The sequence below is a fragment of the Lynx rufus genome, unplaced genomic scaffold (assembly GCF_022079265.1).
Source record: "Lynx rufus isolate CCGP_SWC_20201006 ecotype Redwood Valley unplaced genomic scaffold, mLynRuf1.p SCAF_8, whole genome shotgun sequence".
In the NCBI taxonomy this organism is placed as follows: domain Eukaryota; kingdom Metazoa; phylum Chordata; class Mammalia; order Carnivora; family Felidae; genus Lynx; species Lynx rufus.
Genome location: NW_025814896.1, coordinates 107,266,960 through 107,290,057, shown reverse-complemented (window position 1 = coordinate 107,290,057; position 23,098 = coordinate 107,266,960).

Genomic DNA, 23,098 nt, shown 5'->3' with positions numbered 1-23,098 from the left:
GTGCATTAGTAGTCTCTTTACTGATGCAAAAATACATTTGAATCTTCAGCTACAGATGAGTAACTTTGGTCATGACAACCATAAAAGAAATAGAATGACAGATTTTAGTAGGTCTTTCAAAAATGGTAATGAGAGCTACATCTACAATGTATACAGTATCAAACTAGCAAGTTCTGATCTCTCACCTCCCCCGCCTCATCTGTAGTATTGTAGGACTTTTGTTGTTGTTGTTGTTGTTTGGAAAAATCACTAGTCACAGTCACAACTGGTCATAAGTCACCAATTTCAAGACATTTAGATTATTTTTTAAACCTTAAGATATAATATCCCATACTGGGATTTAAGTAAAGCCCGAAGAATAGAGACAGCAACGATGGTGATAGTAACTGAATAAAGTGATATAATTTTTTATTAAAATTTCAAAGCCCTTTTATGCCTGGTACTTACTTTGTCATCTGTGAAGCAGGCTGTGTAGGATTATTAAACATTTTGGAAAACAAGAAAAATGAAGTCCAAGGAAATTAAATGTCTTGTGTGAGATGACACTTTCATGAAGTGGAAAATCCAGGTTTCTTGGATTTAGCCCTGCAGTCTTTACTGTCAGCAATTTTCTTTACTAGTTTCTCTTGTGACTAGAAGAATGATCTGGACACCTTTCTACCAAGCCTTTCTGGAAAATACATTAATGAATTTGTAAGGAGTTTCTGAACATAGTGTTATTCAGGGGCCCAGTTAGCGTGTGGTATTTTGTGGTTCCTGTCATCTAAAGAGCAAAACTATCCTTGGCAAAAGGACCTAATATTATGCACTCATCATTATAAAAACTCATCTTGAATTTGGTCCTACTAATCTGTGCATGCATAATCTGAAAAAACATGACACAAGTATTGTGGAGGTACAATGGGGACAATTGTTTAGGGGTAAGACGTGTCCCAAGGATTTAGTGCATTCAAGTTTCCCAGAACTTTTTTATTTCTTCAAGACAAGAACTACTAACTACGACTAATTATTCACTCACTTTATAAATAGCAATGGACTATGGAATAACTAAAAAAAAAAAAATGCTAGCAAAAAGCTCTGCAATTACAGATTTTAGTAAAATGCCAAAGTATAATTCTTTATTTTTCAGAGCACTGCTACAACTAAGGAGGGTAATAAAAATACCATAGCGCTCTACATATTTTTGTTCATTGAATGTCTAGCCAAAACTGAGATTAATCTAATACATGTGTTCCATAAGAATCTCTCAGGTGAAATTAGTTGTGTCCAACTAGTCTTTATTTGAACAACTAAAACATCAGTGTTAACGTAACACAATGTAAAAGGGAAGTTGTGGTTGATGTACCATGAAGGTAGATACCACATTCCAATGAGAGGTGAAAGGATGTAATTCCAGAAGTGTCTTTCAACCAGTTATGACTTTTAAACCTTCATCCCTATTAAGGAGATGAAAGGGCTTGAGGTGGTTAGAGGTGGTGCTATTTTGGCAGAAAGATAATTGGTAGATTGCCTATCACAACATCTATTGAAAAGGGCTAGAGGAGGGCTTGTCCCTCACCTCAAGCATAAGAAAAGGAATTTAAAACTGGGAACCACCGGAGCATCCTATATGGTTCCATTTTAATTTGTGGGACAGAAGGAACTGGTGTTTCACACACAACAAAGAAATCTAAAGGTACACTGAGTGACTAACCAATTGCTTTGATGGTGGAGAAAAGGAACACGTTTCATTGTGTAAGAATTGGCCTGAATTCACAAATTTTTCAGGATTTCATGGTAGTGAAAGCATGTATGCATGGAGAGAGAGGGAGGGAGCGAAAGGAAAGAAAAGGCACGCACACAGCCACATCGGGTATTTTTTAACATATCCAAGTTCTCAGTAAAAAGAAGGTGAACATGATGACAGTTGCCTAGGATATGTGAAAGAAATCCCAAGGGAAAAGTTAGACTAGAGAGGAGTTCACCACTGCTTATGGAACCCCAGTTGAGTGGTTAAAGTGATGGGAAGTTTTCTAGAAAGACTGAGCTTAAACTTCTGCCAAGTTTAGAGCAGTAGATCTCCAAGTGACACCAATCATTAGAAACTTTCTTGCTACCATTTCCTCTTTTCCCTCCCACTGCTCCAATCACAATGGGGGCCCAACACTATAATTAACAAGACAGAGAACAAGGAATAGAGGTATTTTGCAGAAATGGGAGGGGAATACATACTCCTTTCTCCATCTTCTCATTTATAATAAGCAAGTTGGAGAAGTTTTAACTTAAAAGCAAGATGGAAACAATCACTATTATTCAGACCTAAACAGTAGATTAATAAATTGAAACTATGCTATGTGAATTGAAGAGATTGGAGAATAGTTTTTACTACCTAACATTAACCAGAAAAGCTGTTTAGACCTGCCTTATATGTCAATCAGGGAGCAGGGGAAAGCGTAGGCCCTCAGAGTAAATTTAAAGGGATTGTAGGAGGCAAATTGTTATCTAATAATATTCCATTTAGTCCTGTGTGTTCAATATTATGTAGACTGTTGTAAAGCCAGTAACAATAATCACTAAGAATATAGGAAAGTTCCTTGAATGGTCCACAATGTAATTGATGATTTTTTATTTTCCTTCGAACTAAAGTTCCAATGCATGTTTTTAGATTCAGAACGTTTCTTTTGATATCTATTATCTACTTCTGTTCTCAAGTTTCCATTGTGTTTCTAAAAATATTCTAATGTAAAGCAAGAGCCTCTTTTTCCTACCCAGCTGAGAACATTTTGCACCAGGTTACAGAAAAATAGTATTCTAAACAGTTTTTAAACTACAGCACTAAATATCGGCATTTCCCTCTTTTTATGAAAGAGCAGGTAGTGATAGAACAAGCCATGGGAAATAAGTATTAGAATGGTAGCTGGCTAGTTTAGACATGTTCCTCTCTACTTGTGTGTTCAAGTTAATGATGCAAGCCCAACAGTATTATGCGGTAATGGCATTCTCCCTATTGTTTTTCAGAAGCGCACTCATTACACCACAGCCTTCTTACGCTCCTTTAATAATCAGCTATATAGTTAGTAGCAATATGAAAGCACTCCCATATTTTATAGTAACTAAAAATCGCTGCTATCTACAATTACAGTCAGGACTTGGACCACGGGGGAAAGACTAATTTTCTTAATGTTTTCATGCATGGAAAAACAATCAAGTTTTCCTTTTTATTTGTAATTGCATTGACTGGCCCTAGCTGGGTTTACTTTTCCGTATTATAAGCAAGCCAGGCTATCGAGGTGTTAAAGTCTTTAAACATCTAGCTGTTCTCTTATTTTCTATAGTCCTAACGGCAGTGATAGGAATCTTTCCAAGTCACATTTATCTTTCACTCTTACTCCCTCAAGGGTTAGACTGACTCTATTCATTGACCTTAAATCGTGATTAAGTTTTGGCTGGAAACTAATAAAGCTGAAAACCGGAAAATGGAATAGTCCATTATTGATGGAATTTTGCCTTAAGAAGCAGTTGGTGAAGCAATAATAAATGTTCTTTTATTAAAGATTGTGCTAAGCTAAAAAGGGTCTGATTCTGTCAAGTTACTAACAGATTCAGGGTAGTTGAGTACACAGTGCTCACAGAGTGAAAAAGAATGGAAAGAATGAAGGAGGTGAGGTCTCAAACATTTTACTTTCAGTCCTTGTTCATTTTATTGATGGATACACATCTATTCTAAACCTGGCCCTGATGCCAACTTTGTGTCATATCTAATGTGTGATAATGCTGAATTTTCACTCTTTTACACTATAACCACAAATAGAAGAAGATACCGTATTCTGTTATGTAATAAAATAATTTCTTTTTCATAGACCTTAAGTTATTGCATAAGAAATTTTTGAGGGAACTCTTTTCATTAGTAATATTCATTTTCTTATGTTTTATGTTCATATTATATCGATTTTTCCATCTTGTTCTATAAAATATTAACTCTGGTTCAAATCTCCCCTGTAATTGCAGTTTATTATTTCTTCTCATAGATCCGTTATTTTTTGCTTTCTACATTTTGTGGTCATGTTTTGTGTATATATAAATTTTAAATGACTCTAACTTCCTGGTACATATTTATCATTTGGAATTCTGTTACTTACTGCTAATATTTTTTTCTTCACTGAAGCCTAGTTCATCTGATGTTAACATAGCTGAACAATCTTTCTTTTGGATATAGTTCATAAAGTGTTTCTTTTCTCTCAACTTACTTCTTTTAGTTTTGTATCAATATATGTGCCTTTTGTAAATAACTCATAGTTATATTTTAAAACTTTAAATGCAGTGTGAGGGGCGCCTGGGTGGCTCAGTCAGTTGAGCATCCAACTTTGGCTCAGGTCATGATCTCAGGCTTGTGGGTTCAAGCCTCGCATAGGGCTCGGTGCTGACAGCTCAGAGCCTGGAGCCTGCTTCAGATTCTGTGTCCCGCTTCCTCTCTGTCCCTCTCCTGCTCTTGCTCTCTCTCCTTCACAAATATTTTAAAAAAATTGAAAATAAATAACAATAAATGCCGTGTGAAAATATTTGTATTTCAAATGGTACATTTAGAACAATCACATTTTATATAATTATCAGAATATTTGGGCTTATATAGGTTTGTAACTGCCAGTTTATTTTATGCTATTTAGCCTCCCTCTCCTGTCATTTTTACTCAACTTTTTTCATTTGTCTTAGATTGTGTGTATATTTTTATCATTGCATTTTCTCTTCAATAATTGACTTCTATTAGCAACTTTTATGTATGAGGAAACTAAGTCATAGAAAAGGTCAGCCAATAGGAAAGGTCACTCAAGATTTGAAACCCTGTTTAGTGCCTTCAGGGATCATGCTTTTTCTATTATGCCACTGATCCAGAAGTCAAGATGAGATCATCATTAATCCCACCATGTCTGACCCAATGTTAAATCCACAAAACTAGTATCTTTAAACTGAATTCCTTTACTTAAATTCTCTCTCTTTTGGTTTCTATATTGTGATTTGAAACTCCAGGCTCCTAATTCAGCATTAGGAGAGTAAGGCAAGGAAACATAAGTCTAAGGATAGATTATATATAGTCAGTTCTACGAATTCCAGATCATCCTTGCAGATCCACATTTTCAAGAGATACATTTAGAAAGCCATAGTAATGCATTAAATTATCTTTCAAACTGTCTACAACCTTGAAGACAACATAAAGATTAAGTATCACTAATTCTCAATAAATTTATGTTTTGCTCTGTGCATGAAACCAAGCAGATGAGGAATCAGAAAGCTGTTTGCATGTTGCCATGTATCTTTCAATTAAGATATTTTAAAAGACAATTTCAAGGGTTCTTTCAATTTCCCAGTTTTATTAAGCATTCCCAATTGAGTTGCTTAGTTTGGATGTATTTGTTTATGGTGATAAGAGGGGGATTAGAAATTAGCAAAGCAGTATTAAAGAAGATGGTCATGTAGAATTTTATTTGGTTGCCATAAAAAATTGATAATGAAAATACTTTACTTTCATGAAGTGCATATTTTATAATACTTCTGAATTAAAACAGATCACCCAATTATAATGCAATATCAGAATGATGTAGCGAATTACTGTTCTAATATTTATAGCTCATATTTCACTGGCATTTTCATTTTCATTTGGCAAGGCTAATTTTTCTTAACTTTTGAAGTTATTATTTATGAAGAGCAATACAATTTGCTTTAGAGAGTTTTGTTTCCCATACAAAATTGTAAACAGAGCACTGAGGGAAACTCTTCAGAATCAAAGACTGACATTTTCACAATAACTTGCACATAAAGTCAAATATAGTTTAGACAATCTAAAAAGCGTGTATGTGTGTATGTGTCTGTGTATATCTGTATGTGTGTGCGCGCATGTGTGTGTGTGTGTGTGTGTGTGTGTGCGTGTGTGGCTGGTACTGTTACTGTTGTTCCTCAATGGGGAAACTTTAAATTGAAGTAGATTCAATCTTAGGATGGTCTTGATTGCTTTTTATTTGTTTGTGTTTGTTTTCTTCTTACATCAGTAAATTCAGTAGACTTAACACAGACCAAATAAAAGTATTGAAAGGAAAGCCTTCCAAAGCAAACTCATTCAAATAATTCCCTTTGTGCAAAACGTTTGCAATATGACAAAACTTTTTAGCTCTTTGGATTCCTTCCTGGCAGTTGTGTATATTATAAACTCAGATTGGTTTGGATTTTTTATTCACGAAGTACCAACATTATTCCATTGGTTCAATTTCATCAGAACACATTTTTCTGGTAGAGTTGGCTTTGTGCTTCTTATTTTAAAATCTGGGAGTAACTCCAATGCTATTAAATGAGGTCTTAGGAAGATGAAAGAGGGAAAAGGGACATGGCAGGGCCTACAAACAAATAATAAAAGCGACTCTCATATCAAATCTTGTATATCAAAGTGAGAAATAATTTATTATTTAAGGTGTTTCTACTCTTCAAAAAAATTTTTGACATATCATTTTTGGTGTTGCTAAAAATTAATTTTCAAAGTATGAAAGAATATTAACCTTATCACTTTATAATCTCATATAATTTTTAGCCAAATACAACATTAGGCATACCGATCACCCATTCTTTCTGTCAGACCAAGTTCTTTTTGCCATTTATTTCTTTTTTGAAAGCAAGTCTTCCTTCAAATTAGAGAAGGTACACTGCAAAGAATAGTCAAACTTCAAAAGGTAAAGGTTTGTATTTCTTTTTTTTTTTTAACGTTTATTTATTATTGAGAGACAGAGAGAGACAGAGCATGAGCATGGGAGGAGCAGAGAGAGGAGCAGACACAGAATCTGAAGCGGGCTGCAGACTCTGAGCTGTCAGCACAAAGCTCGACGCGGGGCTGCAACTTACAAACCGTGAGATCATGACCTGAGCTGAAGTTGGACGCTTAACTGAGTGAGCCACCCAGGTGCCCCAAGGTTTGTTTTTCTATTCTTGGTCAACATGTAGCAGTGCTGACAGTACTGACTCCATGTTTGGCCCTCCACCTTGTTAATGTTTTCTCAGTGACCTCTCTTGGGGCTATGGGTTCTGGGCTCCTCAGAGATTAATATAAATGTCTTAGGGAAAAAAGAAGAAGAAGAAGAAGAAGAAGAAGAAGAAGAAGAAGAAGAAGGAGAAGGGGGAGGAGGAGGAGAAGGAGGAAGAGAAGAAGAAGAAGAAGAAGAAGAAGAAGAAGAAGAAGAAGGGGGAGGAGGAGGAGGAGGAGGAGGAGGAGGAGGAGGAGGAGAAGAAGGGAGGAGAAGGAGGAGGAGGAGGAGGAGAAGGAGGAGGAGAAGGAGGAGGAGAGGAGGAGGAGAAGGAGAAGGAGGAAGAGAAGAAGAAGAAGAAGAAGAAGAAGAAGAAGAAGAAGAAGAAGAAGAAGGGGGAGGAGGAGGAGGAGGAGGAGGAGGAGGAGAAGGAGGAAGAGAAGAAGAAGAAGAAGAAGAAGAAGAAGAAGAAGAAGAAGAAGAAGAAGAAGGAGAAGGGGGAGGAGGAGGAGGAGGAGGAGGAGGAGAAGGAGGAGGAGAAGGAGGAGGAGAAGGAGAAGGAGGAAGAGAAGAAGAAGAAGAAGAAGAAAAAGAAGAAGAAGAAGAAGAAGAAGGAGGAGGAGAAGGGGGAGGAGGAGGAGGAGAAGAAGGAGGAGGAGGAGAAGGAGAAGGAGGAAGAGAAGAAGAAGAAGAAGAAGAAGAAGAAGAAGAAGAAGAAGGAGGAGGAGGAGGAAGGGAGGGAGGGAGGGGGAGGGGGAGTGGGGAGGGGGAGGAAAAATGCCTGCCAGGGCCAGGATGGGGGGAAGCATGAAGCATGTTTTGGACTTCCATGAATCCATTAGAGATAACATAGTCTTTCCTCTTTCTGACGCACAGGTGGTGTCACAAGATCTAACTGAAGGGTAGGTGTCAATTAGGTGCATGCAAGCTCTGAGGTATGTGACAACCCCTTGATCTCACAACAGCGCCCTCCTGCATGCCCCTTCATTCTATAAAATCTGTGGACTAAGGTCCAGATTTTGCGGAGAATAACTACGCAGCTGCCGTGATTCATCCTTCACCCCATCCACTCTGGCAGTAAGTTACCCTGAATAAAACTCCGTGTAAACTGTTATGGAGTGCCTGCTTTGTTCTCCGGTCTCAAAGTGTCATCTCAGTTTGGGGGATACTTTACTGTGTCTCTTCCGCCTTCTAGCACAACAACAGTGCCTAGAAGCCTGCGTGTAACCTAGTAGGCAATCTACGATTCAGAAATATTCACTTAACTGAATTTAAAGAACACAGGTCATCTGCATGGCTCAGTCAGTTAAGCACCAATTTCACTCAGGTTATGATCTCATGGTTCCTTGGGGAGTTCTGACAGTGCAGAGCCTGCTTCGGATCCTCTGTCGCCCCTCTCTGTCTCTCCCTTGCTTGTTCTCACTTCTCAAAAATAGATAAACATTAAAAAAAAATAAAACAAATAACTACAGATTCCAAGTTAATATTTTTTTAATTCTTTTTTTTTAACGTTTATTTATTTTTGAGACAGAGAGAGACAGAGCATGAATGGGGGACGGGCAGAGAGGGAGACACAGAATCCGAAGCAAGCTCCAGGCTCTGAGCCATCAGCCCAGAGCCCGACGCGGGGCTTGAACTCACAGACCGCGAGATCGTGACCTGAGTTGAAGTCGGACGGTTAACCGACTGAGCCACCCCGGCGCCCCCCAAGTTAATCTTTTTAAATGGGTTCAAATTGGTACTAATTTGTGACAGTATGAGTGGGTATATCATAATTTTGACCTAAGATTTGGTATTTCTAGCCTAGACTGCTCAGGGTGGGTTATACAGCTCTCCTCTGGGATGCCAGGGTACTCTGGATGCCTTGCTTTCACAGCCTGCTTCACACTGCAATTCCATGGTCTACTCTCTATCTCAAAGATACAGACTATAACCTCCTTGGTTGGGGAGGCTGTGTTCCATTACACTGTGTCCTTAGTACCTTTTACGGTTATTGCAACAAAGCAGACACTCAGTACTTGTTATATGAAAGCATTGTATGCTTTTAAGACAAATACAGAAGTTAATGAGTTTCTGAGAAGGGTGCTGACCCATTCAGTTGAGTCTTTGGACTTGCTACATCAATAAGTCTGTGCACAGGACAGTACTGCTCCAAACAATAAAGCTGAAGTCCTCTGAGATGCTGAGGTGTTGTAAGGACAATTATTCAAAATAATATGCTCAAAGGGAATATTTGTTATAATATCTGGAACACAGTGGTGGTAAATGATAGGAACACAAGCATATGTGCAATATCTGCACAACATATGCACTTTTTTTATTAAAAAAATTGTTAATGTTTATTCATTTTTGAAAGACAGAGAGACAGAGCGTGAGCAGGGGTGGGGCAGAGAGAGAGGGGGACACAGAATCCGAAGCAGGCTCCAGGCTCTGAGCTGTCAGCACAGAGCCCGATGCGGGGCTCGAACTCATGAACTGCGAGATCATGATGAGAGCTGAAGTCGGATGCTTAACCGACTGAGCCATCCAGGTGCCCCTATGCTTTGTATATGTATAGAAATGAATCATAAAACTGGGTAGCTCCTTTCCATTATTCACCTACAAACTGGTTGTAATGATACTGGTATGTAATGACATAATTAAATGCAAGTAGAAATTATCGAAATAATACCGCTTTAAAATTTTACAAAAAAAGCACCTCACAAAGTACAAAATATATATTTTACGATTCAAAGAACTAGTAATTCCTTAGAGGTATACCAACTACCTTAAACTTGCAGTTGATGCAAAAGGGAAAGTATGTCACACTCTGAAAGTGTTTATGATCTTAGAAGCTTTACCTAAAACCAATAAACAAGAGTTAAACATTAAACGGTGATTATAAACATTAAAGGCATCCTGAAAGAAAGGATATGAATGTGGTTTGGAGAATCCAGAAATGGGATCCACATAGAAAATAGAGTTTGATTTCAGTAGAAAAGAAAGGCTGGGATTCAGATATTCCTAAATAAGTGAGATGGGATTCCTGACGGAGGAGAAGGGTTGAGCTCAGACACGGGTCTGAGGATAGGTATATAACATGCTAAAGACGAAGTTGTGGAAGTCTGAAATTTTAAATGGTAGTATGGAGCTAGCAGTGGGAGGGGAGCAGAAGAGGGACATTTTATGAAGCTTGGGCAGGATACCGAATCACAGAGATATTCTGAGATCTGGAAGAATCTGAGGAAACTAGTGTGCCTTACAACGGTTGTTCTGGAAATGGTCCACAGGATATTCGTGCAGATGATGACACTGTTTCAGGGATGAGATATTTGCTGCAGTCACCTTGTGTTTCAGTATCGAAGCCTAGGGCCAGGATGAAGGGACTAAAATCAAATTGGACTGAATCAAAGAATCGAATTGGACTAAGATTTTAACTGAAAAAATAAAAACACTTACTATAAATATCCAAGCTGAAAACCACAGAGATAAGAAATGGGACTTCAATATTTTGGGCCGGAAAATTGATAAAATGGCTATTATTCTGGAGACAAAAATTTCTTGCAGTTTAGTCTCTTTTTACTTCAGCTTAAATAAAATGGATTATCTTTTATTATTTGCATGCTTCATTTCCAAATGCCATTTCCCAATCAGAAATCAGAAGCCTGGCTTCATTTTTCAAACAATTTAATATGACCCGTATTCAAGACTTTTAATACATAATGTCCAGTTCCACATGGAATTTCCTTAAGGTAAACAACAACAAAATCACCATATTTAATAAGCCACTTGTATGGATAATCAGATTAATTATATACATTTTCTCAAAGTTTGAGTTCTACCTCAAATGATAAGGCCAGATAAGAATAAATTGATAAGCCTCTCGGAACACTGAAACAAAAAATAGCATATGGCTATTCATGAATATTGAGCTATTAATACCCAAACAAAGACACTGTTAGAATGAAGTGTTCTTATTTCCTAGTTCTCAATTGTGCAAGGCTGAAAATCAACTCCAGTGAGGATGGGGCTTGTAGAAAGAAAAGAACTGTGAGATGCAAATTTGACACGAATTGCTTCAAAATTGATTTTAACATAGATATTAAACTACCAGTATTGGTAAGATAAAAATGGGTTATAAAGAATGTGGATCCTGGAATCAGATTGTCTGATTTTGAATTGTGGTCTTGTAACTCAGTAGGTCTGTGACCCTGGGCAACCCACATAGCTTTTCCAACCTGTTTTCCTTTGTATGAAATGAACATAATAATTTTACTTTCAAGATATACATGCCATAGGTATAAAGGAATTTCCTCCATATAATGCTCTTGATACAAAAGACCTAACACCTAGTACAGGCTTAATTTTGAAACATTTTTAAAAGAGGGAATTGCTGGATTGTCTGGTATTTCTGTTTTTAATTTTTTGAAGAACCTCCATATTGTTTTCCACAGTACTTGAACCAAATTGCATTCCCACCATGAGGTGGGAGCGTGACGGTTCCTTTTTCTCTACATCCTTACCAATGCTTGTTATTTCTCTTTGGTAACAGCCATTCTGACTAGTGTGACGTGATACTCATTGTGGTTTCGATTTGCATTTCCCTGATGATTAGTGACCTTGTGTATTTTTTTCATGTGTCTGTTGGATACCTGTATGCCTTCTTTGGAAAAATGTCTATTTAGGTCCCCTGCTCATTTTCTAATCAGACAATTCGGGGGGTCTTTGGTGTTATTTAAGTTCTTTATATATTTTGGGTATTACCCCTTATCAGATATATCATCTGCAAATATCTTCTCCCATTCAGTAGGTTGCTTTTTTGGTTTTTTGATGGTTCTTTTGCTGTGCAAAAGCTTTTTATTTTGGTGTAGTCCTAATACTTCAGTTTTTGCCTTTATTTCCCTTGCCTGAAGAAACGTATCCATAAATATGTTGCTAAGTCTTTAATCCATTTTCAGTTTATTCTGGTGTAGGGTGTAAGACAGTGAACCAGTTACAAGTATCCACATGTTACGTGTTTACCACTTCCATTTTTCTTTATTTCTTTGTATAAATCCATATTTCCATCTGGCATCATTTCCTTCTTCCTAAAAGACTTCCTTTAAAATTTGCTGTACAGCAGGCCTACTGGTGGATAAATTCTTTTAGCATTTACATGTCTGAAAAAAAATTTACATTGCCTTTATTTTTAAAATATATTTTTGCTTGGTACAGATTCCAAGAGATTTTCCTTTTATCTTTAAATATGTTGCTTCACTGTTATCGAAGTTGTACTGTTTTTTTTTTTTTTAATTTTTTTTTTCCAACGTTTATTTATTTTTGGGACAGAGAGAGACAGAGCATGAACGGGGGAGGGGCAGAGAGAGAGGGAGACACAGAATCGGAAACAGGCTCCAGGCTCCGAGCCATCAGCCCAGAGCCTGACGCGGGGCTCGAACTCACGGACCGCGAGATCGTGACCTGGCTGAAGTCGGACGCTTAACCGACTGCGCCACCCAGGCGCCCCGAAGTTGTACTGTTTTCAAAATAAGTCTGTTGTCATTGTTTTCTTTATTCCTCTGTATGTATTACATCTTTCTTCTCTTGTTGTTTGTAACATCTTCTGTTTACCATTAATTTAAGCCATTTGGTTATGATACGCTTTAGTGGAATTTTCTTCATGTTTCTTGTACTTAGTATGTACTAAATTTTCTTGATCTTTTGAATTTTCAGTTTTCATTAAATTTGGAACATTTTAGTCTTATTTCTTCAAGTATTGTTTTCTGTATCCTTCAGGAAATTCACACACATATTTGGACACTTTAAGTTGTCTCACAGCTTACTGGTGCTCTATTTATTATTAATCACTATTACTCTTATTATTAGTCTTTGTGTTTCATTTGACATAATTTCTTCTGCTATGTCTTCCAGTTTACTAGTCACTTTTTCTGCAGTGTCTAATTGTGTGTTAATCTATCCAGTGTCTTTTTCATATTAAACACCAGTTTTCTTAATATTTACAAATCCAGTTTTAGTCTTTATCATATGTTGCATATGTCACCTTAATGGAGTCATACTTTTCTCTACATTCTTGAATATATCTAATATAGCTACAATAATCATTTAATGTCCTTGCATATTACGTTATCATCTATTTCCTGTTTCTATTGATTTTTTTCAATATGTCTTGTATTTTCTTGCTTCTTTACATGCCTGATAATTTTTGTTTGGTTGTCAGGTATTGTTCATTTTATTTTGTTAGATGCTGGATACTTTTAATCCTTTTAAATATTCTTTATCTTTGTTCTGAAATGCAGTTGATTTCTGTTGAAACTGTTTTATCCTTTGGAGATTTGCTTTTAGGCTTTATTAGGTAGACTCATAGCAACTTCTGATCTATGGATAATTTTTTGATCTGGTACTGAAGCATGACTATTCCTTGGGTTTTTCTAATCTATTTTTTGATATGGATATGTTTCCAAACACTTGATTACAAATTTTAAACATACAAAAAACTAAAAAGTATTTATAGTAACTATATATCTACCACCTATCATCTATGATTACCATTTATAGCATATAGTTAGATGTATTCATCCATCTATCCACCTCTCACTCCATCTGAAGTCTACTTTATTTGATATTAATCTAGCCACTCCTGCTTTCCTTTGATTAATTTTTATATCATATATCCTTTTCCATCCTTTTAATATCAATACAGATAGTGTTAAATTTGAAGTGAGTTTCTTGTAGACAGAATACTATTTAGTTATGTTTTTAAATCCATCTGCCAATCTCTCTTCTTTAATTTGTGTTTACCATTTACATTAAATTTAATTTTTGATATATTAAATTTTATTTATTTATTTATTTATTTATTTATTTATTTATTTATATTTTTGAGAGACAGACATAGAGAAAGAGTCAAGAGAGGGGCTGAGAGGGAGGGACAGAGAGAGAATCATAGCAGGCTCTGCACTGTCAGTGCAGAGCCAGATGAAAGGCTCCAACTCCTCAACTGTGAGATCATGACTGGGCTGAAACCAAGAGCTGGACTCTTAACCAACTGAGCCACCTAGGTGCCCCTTGATATATTAAGTTTCTATTCTATTCTATTCTATTCTATTCTATTCTATTCTATTTTATATTTATTTATTTTTGAGAGACAGAGTGAGACAGAGCACAAGCAGGGGAGGGGCAGAGAGAGAAGGAGACACAGAATCCGAAACAGCCTCCAGCTCTGAGCAAGCAGTCGGCACAGAGCCTGACCTGCGGCCTGAATGCACAAACCGTGAGATCATGACCTGAGCAGAAGTCAGATGCTTAACCAACTGAGCCACCCAGGCACCCCTATATATGAAGTTTTTTAAGTCTGACTTTCTATTTTTGGTTTCCTGTATGTTCTCTCTGTTTTTTGTTTTGTTTTGTTGTTTTTGTTCTTTTGTTTGCTTTTTCAGCATTTCTGTTAGTTGGAGATTTTTTTTAAATTTCCAATTTGCTTTTTCTATAGTTTCTTTGAGTGTATCTCTTTGTATATTTTTTAGTTTTTGTTCTAGGTGTTCCACTATATTTTTACATAACTTATCTCAATCTGTTGGTGTCAACATTTTATTAGTTCCAATGTAGAATCTCTATATCCCACTACTTCTCCTGTTATATAACTGTCTTAAAGATTTCATTTACATGGGGCACCTGGGTGGCTCAGTTGGTTAAGTGGCCGACTTTGGCTCAGGTCATGATCTCACGGTCCGTGGGTTCGAGCCCCGCGTCGGGCTCTGTGCTGACAGCTCAGAGCCTGGAGCCTGTTTCAGATTCTGTGTCTCCCTCTCTCTCTGACCCTCCCCCATTCATGCTCTGTCTCTCTCTGTCTCAAAAATAAATAAACATTAAAAAAAAGACTTCATTTACATGTATTGAGAATCACACCAAAGATTGTTATAAATTTTGCTTCAACTGTCATCTGTAATTTAGCAAACTCAAGAACAAGGACATTGTATTTTTCTATTGTATTTTATGTTTGCTCTTTGGGTTGTTCTTTCTTACTTTCTGATGTTTCAAGACTTTTTTTTTAAACCACGTGTTTTAGGTTTAGACAACTTCTTTTAGCCATTCTTTTAAAATAGATATGATGATGACAAATTCTTTTCATTTTTTTTTCTCATTTGAAAATATCTTGATCTCCTCTTCAGTCCTGAAGTGTGTTTCCTATGGACACAGAATTTTGATTTGACAGTTCTCTTCTTTCACTATTTGAAAAATGCGATGCTCCTTCATTCTGCCCTCCATGCTTCATTATCAAAACTCTGCTGTCACTTGAATTGTTTTTACTCTACAGGTAAGATGTCATTTCTCACTCGCTATTTTCTCTGTCACTAGGTTTTGTAAGTTTGACCATGATGTACCTTGGCATTTTTTTTTAAATCCTGTTTGGGGTTTGCTCAGCTTCTTGAATCTGTGGTGTAAGTCATTTGCCAAGTTTAAGAAATTTTCAGTTATTATTTTCTTGAATACTTTTTCATCCCAACCCTATTTCTCCTTTCCTTTTGGAATTCTGATGCTGCAAATGATAGAGCTTTTGTTGTGATTCCACAAGTCCCAGAGGTTTTGTTATTTTTTTTCCCAGTCACTCTTCTCTCCATTGTTGTCCTAAATTCAACTTCATTGTTTCCTCTGTTCCCTCCATTCTGATGTTGAGCATATCCATTGAGGATTACTTTGTTGTTATTGTATTTTTAACTCTAAAGTTTCCATTTGGTTCTTCATGTGTTCTATTTTCTTTGTGAGAATTTCTATATCTTTGCTAAAATTCTAATTTTCTTCATTTGTTAAAAGTGTATTCATAATTGTTCACTGAATCAATTTTATAATGGTTGTTTTTAAAAATTTTTTTAAGTGTTTATTTTTGAGAGAGAGAGAAAGAGAGTGAGCACATGTGTGCACAAGCAGAGGAGGGGCTGAGAGAGAGGGATACACAGAATCTGAAGCAGCCTCCATGTTCTGAGCTGTCAGTACAAAGCCGGACACAGGGCTTGAACTTAAGAACTGGTGAGATCATGACCTGAGCCAGTCGGACACTTAACTTACTGAGCACCCGGGCACCCCCGTATAATGGTTGTTCTGGTTGTTTTAAAATCCTTTTCAAATAATTCTAACAGCTACAGGATTTCTTTGATTGCTTTGTCTCACTCAAGTTTAGATATTTCTGGTTTGGGGTGTGAGGGGCAATTTTCAAATAAAATCTCGGCATTTGGGGTATTATTTTATGAGACTCTGGATCTTATTTAGGTATTTTGTTTTGGTGTCCTTCCTCTGATACCACTCCAGCAAGTAAAGGGGATACTCCTTACTTCTGCCAGATGGAACAGTGGATTGAAATACAGGTACTCTACCTGGGACTCTACTGATACCCTAGAGCTGATACCCACATGGCCACATGTAAAGAGGTGGTCTTACTGCTGGGTGGTCATGGAAGTTCTGAATCTTCAAAAGACTTCCTCTTATACTACCCCAGCAAGGAGGCATGATGCTTCATTACCACCGTGTGGAGGAGAAGTCCAAGCTCCCTATCTGGTCTCCACTGACAGTATGCAAGAGCGGCTTTGTTTACCACCTCGTGGAGGGTAAATGCCCCAGTCCCTACTGAGCCTTCTCTAACACCACCCCAGGTAGTGTGTTGGTGCACCTCATTATAGCCTGACCACAGTAGAAATCTAGTCTCTTCGCTCAGCCTTTGCTGCTGGGAGTGTAAATGGGGCCACAGTTTTTCTATCGTGTTCGATTTGAGTGCAACGGTTAGTATCTATTTTGGTAGACTATCGCTTTCCTGGTCTTTTAGTTATGGAGAACAGGCTTTGCTGGGGCTTTGTTTTGTGCGTGCCCATTGGTATTTCCAGGTTGCTGGTTTCTCCAACACTCAGACCAAGATTGATGAGGCAAAAAGAAAGCTTAGGGAACCTAACACAGGTCATTTCTTATATCCTGAGATATCAAACCAGTCTGTTTCTTCTTCCATCATCTGCTTGAAATATTGCCATGAAATTAATATACAAGTAAGCCAATAAGGTTTAATACCAGATGAGAGGCCAAGTGGAGAACTTATATGTCCTAAATATGAAGTGAGGCCATCTTGGGCCTTCCAAACCAACTGACCCTCCAGCTGAATGTAGCTTCATTAATCCAGGTGAATCCAGCAGGGAGCCACTCAGTCAAGTGACAGAATCATAAAAAATAGAACAACTAGGGGCGCCTGGGTGGCGCAGTCGGTTAAGCGTCCGACTTCAGCCAGGTCACGATCTCGCGGTCCGTGAGTTCGAGCCCCGCGTCGGGCTCTGGGCTGATGGCTCGGAGCCTGGAGCCTGTTTCCGATTCTGTGTCTCCCTCTCTCTCTGCCCCTCCCCCGTTCATGCTCTGTCTCTCTCTGTTCCAAAAAAAATAAATAAACGTTGAAAAAAAAATTAAAAAAAAAATAGAACAACTAGTTGTTAAAGGCCACTAAGTTTTAGAAAGGTTTTTTTTTAAATAACTGAGTCAGTGGTCATACTATAATAACACTCATAAAATTGTAGCTCCTGGCATTCAGAAATAAATTCTATGAGTTCTATAAATTCCTGGGAAGTAGAAAGCATGTTGTGGGACTGTCAGGTTCATTAGGATATTCTTTATGTTTTTACAGAAATGACAGGACGTTGAGGAGAAGCATCATATTTTTAAAAGTTATGCACTGCAATTTTGAGCAAAACATCATTGCAGTGTCTGGTTTTTTATTCCTTTATTTTCCCCCTTAAAAAGAGACCTTCTCTGAAGCTGGAGGATCTTCACTGTTGCAAACTATCCACACTTCTTCCACCCCATTTTCACAAATATACTACCTTTCCAAGAACAAGAAGAAAACGGAGGGCCACCAGCTAGGATGCTCTTCTTAGGGTACACCCCTAAGGATAACCTGGGCTCATTGTGGAAGCAGCCAAAAAGGAAAGCCCCATGTCGGGAATTGGATGGGGTAATGGAAGAAAGAGCACGCCCCAATGGGAGAGTCCACAAAGCTCTTAGATGCTGTGGAGGTTTTGTGCAGATGAGCACCTTGATTTAAGTATGCTCTGTGCTTGTTTAGTCTTTTTTTTTTTACTTGCAGAAAAAGGAAGAATTGTTCATCTCTGTGGGGGATTGGATGGGGCGGGGGGCATTATCCGGTTTAAGCTCTGGAGTCTCTTTGGTTCTTACCGCAGGAATTGTTACTAAATGAGGTATAGGAATTAATGGCCCTCCAAATGGTCAGAAATTTCATCCTTTTACTAACAGTTAGAAATATAACATAAAGCAATGGCAAATGCCAGTGAAGTGAAGACCATATTGTACAGACTACTAAGTTTTGCTGGCACCCAGAAATGTTATGAATTACTGTAGTAATAGAAGCCAATGTGGCATATGGTACATGGCAAATTTTTAAATGTTACACATTTTAATTTTGGGCAAAAGTTCACTGCAGTGCCTGTTTCTTCATTCCTTTTTTTTCCTTCTTCTTCTTGAAGACAGACCCTCTCTCAGTAGCTGAAGAAGGCCAATTGTAAGATGTCAATACAATGTTACGTCAATTGGCATCCTTTATAAAACATCTCAGTTTAGTTAACAGAGCTACCGTATACATCAAAGAGTTATAAAATAGGATACTGTGAATATGTTTGTTATACAAATACACATACCAAACACACATACACAGAAACGTACATGTCGATGCTTCAAGGTGTTGCATGTGTGTTCCTAGTGATAGAACACTAGCTCTTATGTCAGTTATCTCTGGATGCATTATAAAAATAACACAATTTAACGATTAAAGACAAAAAAAAGTTATCATTGCCTATGAGTCTATGGGTAAGCTGGATGGCTTACGGTTTATCTGATTTATGCCAGCTTGTCTGATATTTATGGTGAACAGGAGTCTCAGCTGGGGTTGGATGGCTTAGGATGGTCTCACTCACACATCTGTTGCTGGCAGACTGATTAATCTAGGGAGTCTCAGCTGTGATGGCTCATTTCTGGTCCATATGATCTCTTATCCTCCAATAGGCTGTCCTGAACTTCTTCACATTGTGGTCTTTGGATCCAAAAGAGCAGCAAGAAAGGACAAGCCCCAATTCTGAAGAATATTTCTGCCTCTGCTAGCATCACTTTTATCAATGTGCTATCATCAGAGCAAAACACATGGCCAACGCTTGATTCAAGAGGTGAAGGAATGGATTCCACTTCTTGAATGTGGAGGAGTTGCCAAATATTCTGACAATTTTGCAATCTACCCCAGCTGTGAACTTTGAGAGACTACTCATTTTTTTTATAGATCTATAATGTTAGTCCTACTCTCCTTGCATATGAATATAGAGGTATCATGAAAATAACATGTTTTTGTTTGTTTCCATTTTGGAAAGGGATTATACTTTATTCATCTTTGTTGTTTTGGCGCAAGGTCCAATGTTTGGGACTTGGTTGTTATTTTGGGTATTTGATGAATAAATAAATATGTAAACAAAATGAAGATATGCATGCACAGAAATAATATTTAACTATAATTAAATAACAACAGAGTATAATAAAAGATGCAACATATCTCAGATACTTGAGGTCAAATTTATAGCATTTACATTACTTTCAAAAGTACCAATCAGGAGTGCCTGGGTGGCTCAGACAGTTAAGTGTCTGACTCTTGGTCATGGCTCAGTTCATGGAGTTGAGCCCTGCATCCAGCTGTGCACTGACAGCGTGGAGCCTCCTTGGGATCCTCTCTCTCCCTCTCTCTACCCACTTCCTGCCCTCTCTCTCTCTCTCTCAAAATAAATAAATGAACATTTTTTTTAAAGATGAAATAAACTTATGATAGTCAATCTCAGGAGTCAGCAAGCACATGGCAGGCTGCCTGTTTTTATAAAGGAGTTTTTATTGGACCTTAATGAACAGCCACATCCACTCTACTCTCCATACCTGCTTTTGTACTATAATGGCAGATTTGAGTAGTTGGTGCCAGAGACTGGTCAGCAAAGTAAAAAGAACGATTTAATATCTGACCTTGCAAGAAACTATTTGCTGACTATTGTAGTATTTGAATATTTGAAACCATTAATTGATATAGCATTTTCATTGTTATATTTAGTAGAATATCCTACCGAATATACATATTTATATATATACCCTGAGGTCATGACCTGAGCCAAAGTCAGACACTCAAATGACTGACCCACTCAGGTGCCCCATGAGTGGGGATTTCTAAAGAAATATAGAAGAAGTGATGAAAGTGAGAAGAAGATAGTACCTATAAAATTAGATCAAGACTTTCTCTCAATACAGAAGTATTACATTCCTAGGACTGTGATCAACTGTATTGACTCAAGTATTGAGTGTCCAATTCTCAGTGTTGGCAAAAGTCTTCCTATAGTCTTTCCTGAGTCTCCTGGCATTTCGAGTGAGGAGGGAAGGATGTCTGGGAGGACTTCTTGCTTATTCAATGAAATTAACAAATGTGTAAAGATTGATCTTCCCCAGAGTAATTTTTAGTAAGTCTTAGTAATTAAATCCCCTTCTTTAAGCAACCATGCCAGTTGAGGAAATGAAAACATAAATCTCCTCAAAACAGAATGAAAGAGAAAGAGAAGAGACACAGATTAAGTGGTTACAAAACCAGGAAAACAGGGATAAATAGAAAGATAATTAGAGTGTCAAAATGGCCTTAAATAATCCATGCAACCTTGTACTATTCCTGTGTCGATTTTATAGCTACTTAGAAATAAGCATAGGATGGTTGAAAGCACATGAAAGTGAAATGATTATAAAGGTAAGATTTTGCCTTGAGCACAATCATTTCATTAAAAGAACCCCCCCCCAATGAACTGATTTAATTGTATCTTTGGACAATAAATTATCATATAACATATACCACCCATGGCATACATAGCTGTTAATTGAAAATCATGGAGTTTTTATATGGATATATGTCAGGCAAATTTACTTTTCTATGCCTTGCTTAGTGTGATTTTTTTTTTACAATACATATTCATGGGATAATGCAAGAAAAAAGAATGAAAAGCTGTCATACTTTATAAATATAAGATGGGTATATTATCTGCTTTATTCCATTTTTAATATTATAATCCCACCAGTAAATAAAGTAATAGTGTCATTTATTTAATGTTTATTAGCTGTCATGCACAGTGTTAAATGTTCTAAGTGCATTAGTTTATTAAGTCACAAGACAACAATGATATTATTCCTATTTTATAGTTAACTAATAAGAGTTTAGATAAATGACCCACAGTAGCTCACGCAGCTCTTAGAGGTCAGGAAATTAGCCCAGGTCTTTCTGAGTCCAAATCACCCTAGATACATATTTAACATCTTTGATTTAAAAGAATTTTGTTTTATTTTGTCCTAAAAATCACACCTGAGATATAAAAAGATGAGTTCTATAACACTAGGCATAAACATCATCTAACTTAGTTCCCAATTGTTCTTTTGTGTTTGTTTTGTGTTCCCTAACCAGTTGACTACCTCAGTATCTTTGGTTCTTTGAGCTTCTTTGTTCCTGTGATCCCCCACAGATACTACCTAACCTCAGCACGTAGCATATAGCTTTGGGCATAAAATTTGTGTTCAACTAACATTTTTCTTTTCTTTTTAAAATTTTTTTAACGTTTATTTATTATTGAGAGACAGAGAGACACAGAGCGTGTGCAGGCGAGGGGCAGAGCGAGAGGGAGACACAGAATCCGAGGCAGGCTCCAGGCTCCGAGCTGTCAGCACAGAGCCTGACGCGGGGCTCGGACTCACGAACCGTGAGATGGTGACCTGAGCCAAAGTCAGATGCCCAACCGACTGAGCCACCCAGGCGCCCCTCAACTAGTACTTTTCAACTAATTCAAAAGAGCAGATATTGCTACACTGACTTCAAAGGCAGTAAACTGGCTTACCTATATCCATACTGTTATTAGTCAAAGTAGTATTAAAGTTCATCCATATCCTAACCTCTATTTCTCTTTCAGCTAGGCAAAGTTGTTTCCAAGATTTGAGATTTACTGTATTTCTTAACAGCATATCCCTCTACAGTTTTGTTTATCAGAATATTTACTTTACATTTGGTGCCATTCCCTTCTTACTGCATTTTTGACTCATCTTCAGTGAGAATCATATTTATTTGCTAACAGATTTATATTCATATTATTTCCAGGTGAACGTTAATTATGACCTCATGCTGCTCTAAACTCATCTGTAATTTTCATCCCTTATCCCATTTATCTGTCATTGCTGGATTAATCTTGCCTATCACCCCTAGGGCCCTGCATCACTGATCCAACCATTCCTACCCTAATTCACCTCTTTCAATCTTAGTCATTCTTCCAGTGCTATAGTCAGTTTAGAGCATAAGATTTACTTAGTTTCCACCTTAACCCTAGCATCAGAAAGAAAGAAAGAAAGAAAGAAAGAAAGAAAGAAAGAAAGAAAGAAAGAAAAAGGAAGCCACTCGAATTTAGAAAATCAACTACTTCAAAGTCTTGTTAGATCCCTGTCATATCTGAAATTTGATTTCTCTGAGTTCTCCCATCCATTTTCTTTTCAAAACCAGCATATATTAAAGCTTGATTCTGTGATTCTGTTGTTATTGGTTCTGTATTAACTGTTAGGAATTTCTACCTGCCAAATAGGTTGCTCAGTCAACACGAAGAGTGTGTCACATTTGAAGAATATTCTGCTACACTTTACAACCTAATGGGACTGAGCCTTTTCACCCTACTTCCTGGGCTTTGCTGGAGAATGATGTTTATTATGTTCTGATAACAAAAATTCCCACATATCCTGTTGCTAACAGCTGTTCTGTGAATGGAGCAGTGAGTAGGAGGAAATGGCAATTCTTATAAAATCAAGCCCTTTTCCCAATCCAAGAACAAACTGCACTTGGTTTCATAGGCCTCATGAGAGCCAAAAGAAATACTGGAGCACTCTTTCTTTGCTTGAGCCGTAGAAATAAATTGAAATTTAAATAGATAGCATACCCCGAAAACCTTCTGTTTCTGACACAAACCATTTAATTTATGCAACAATTTGTCAAGATGGTAAGTTTGTTTCAGCTTTTTTTTTTTTTGTATACAAGTTAGCACCTGAAGTTAGGATCTACTAACAAGGTC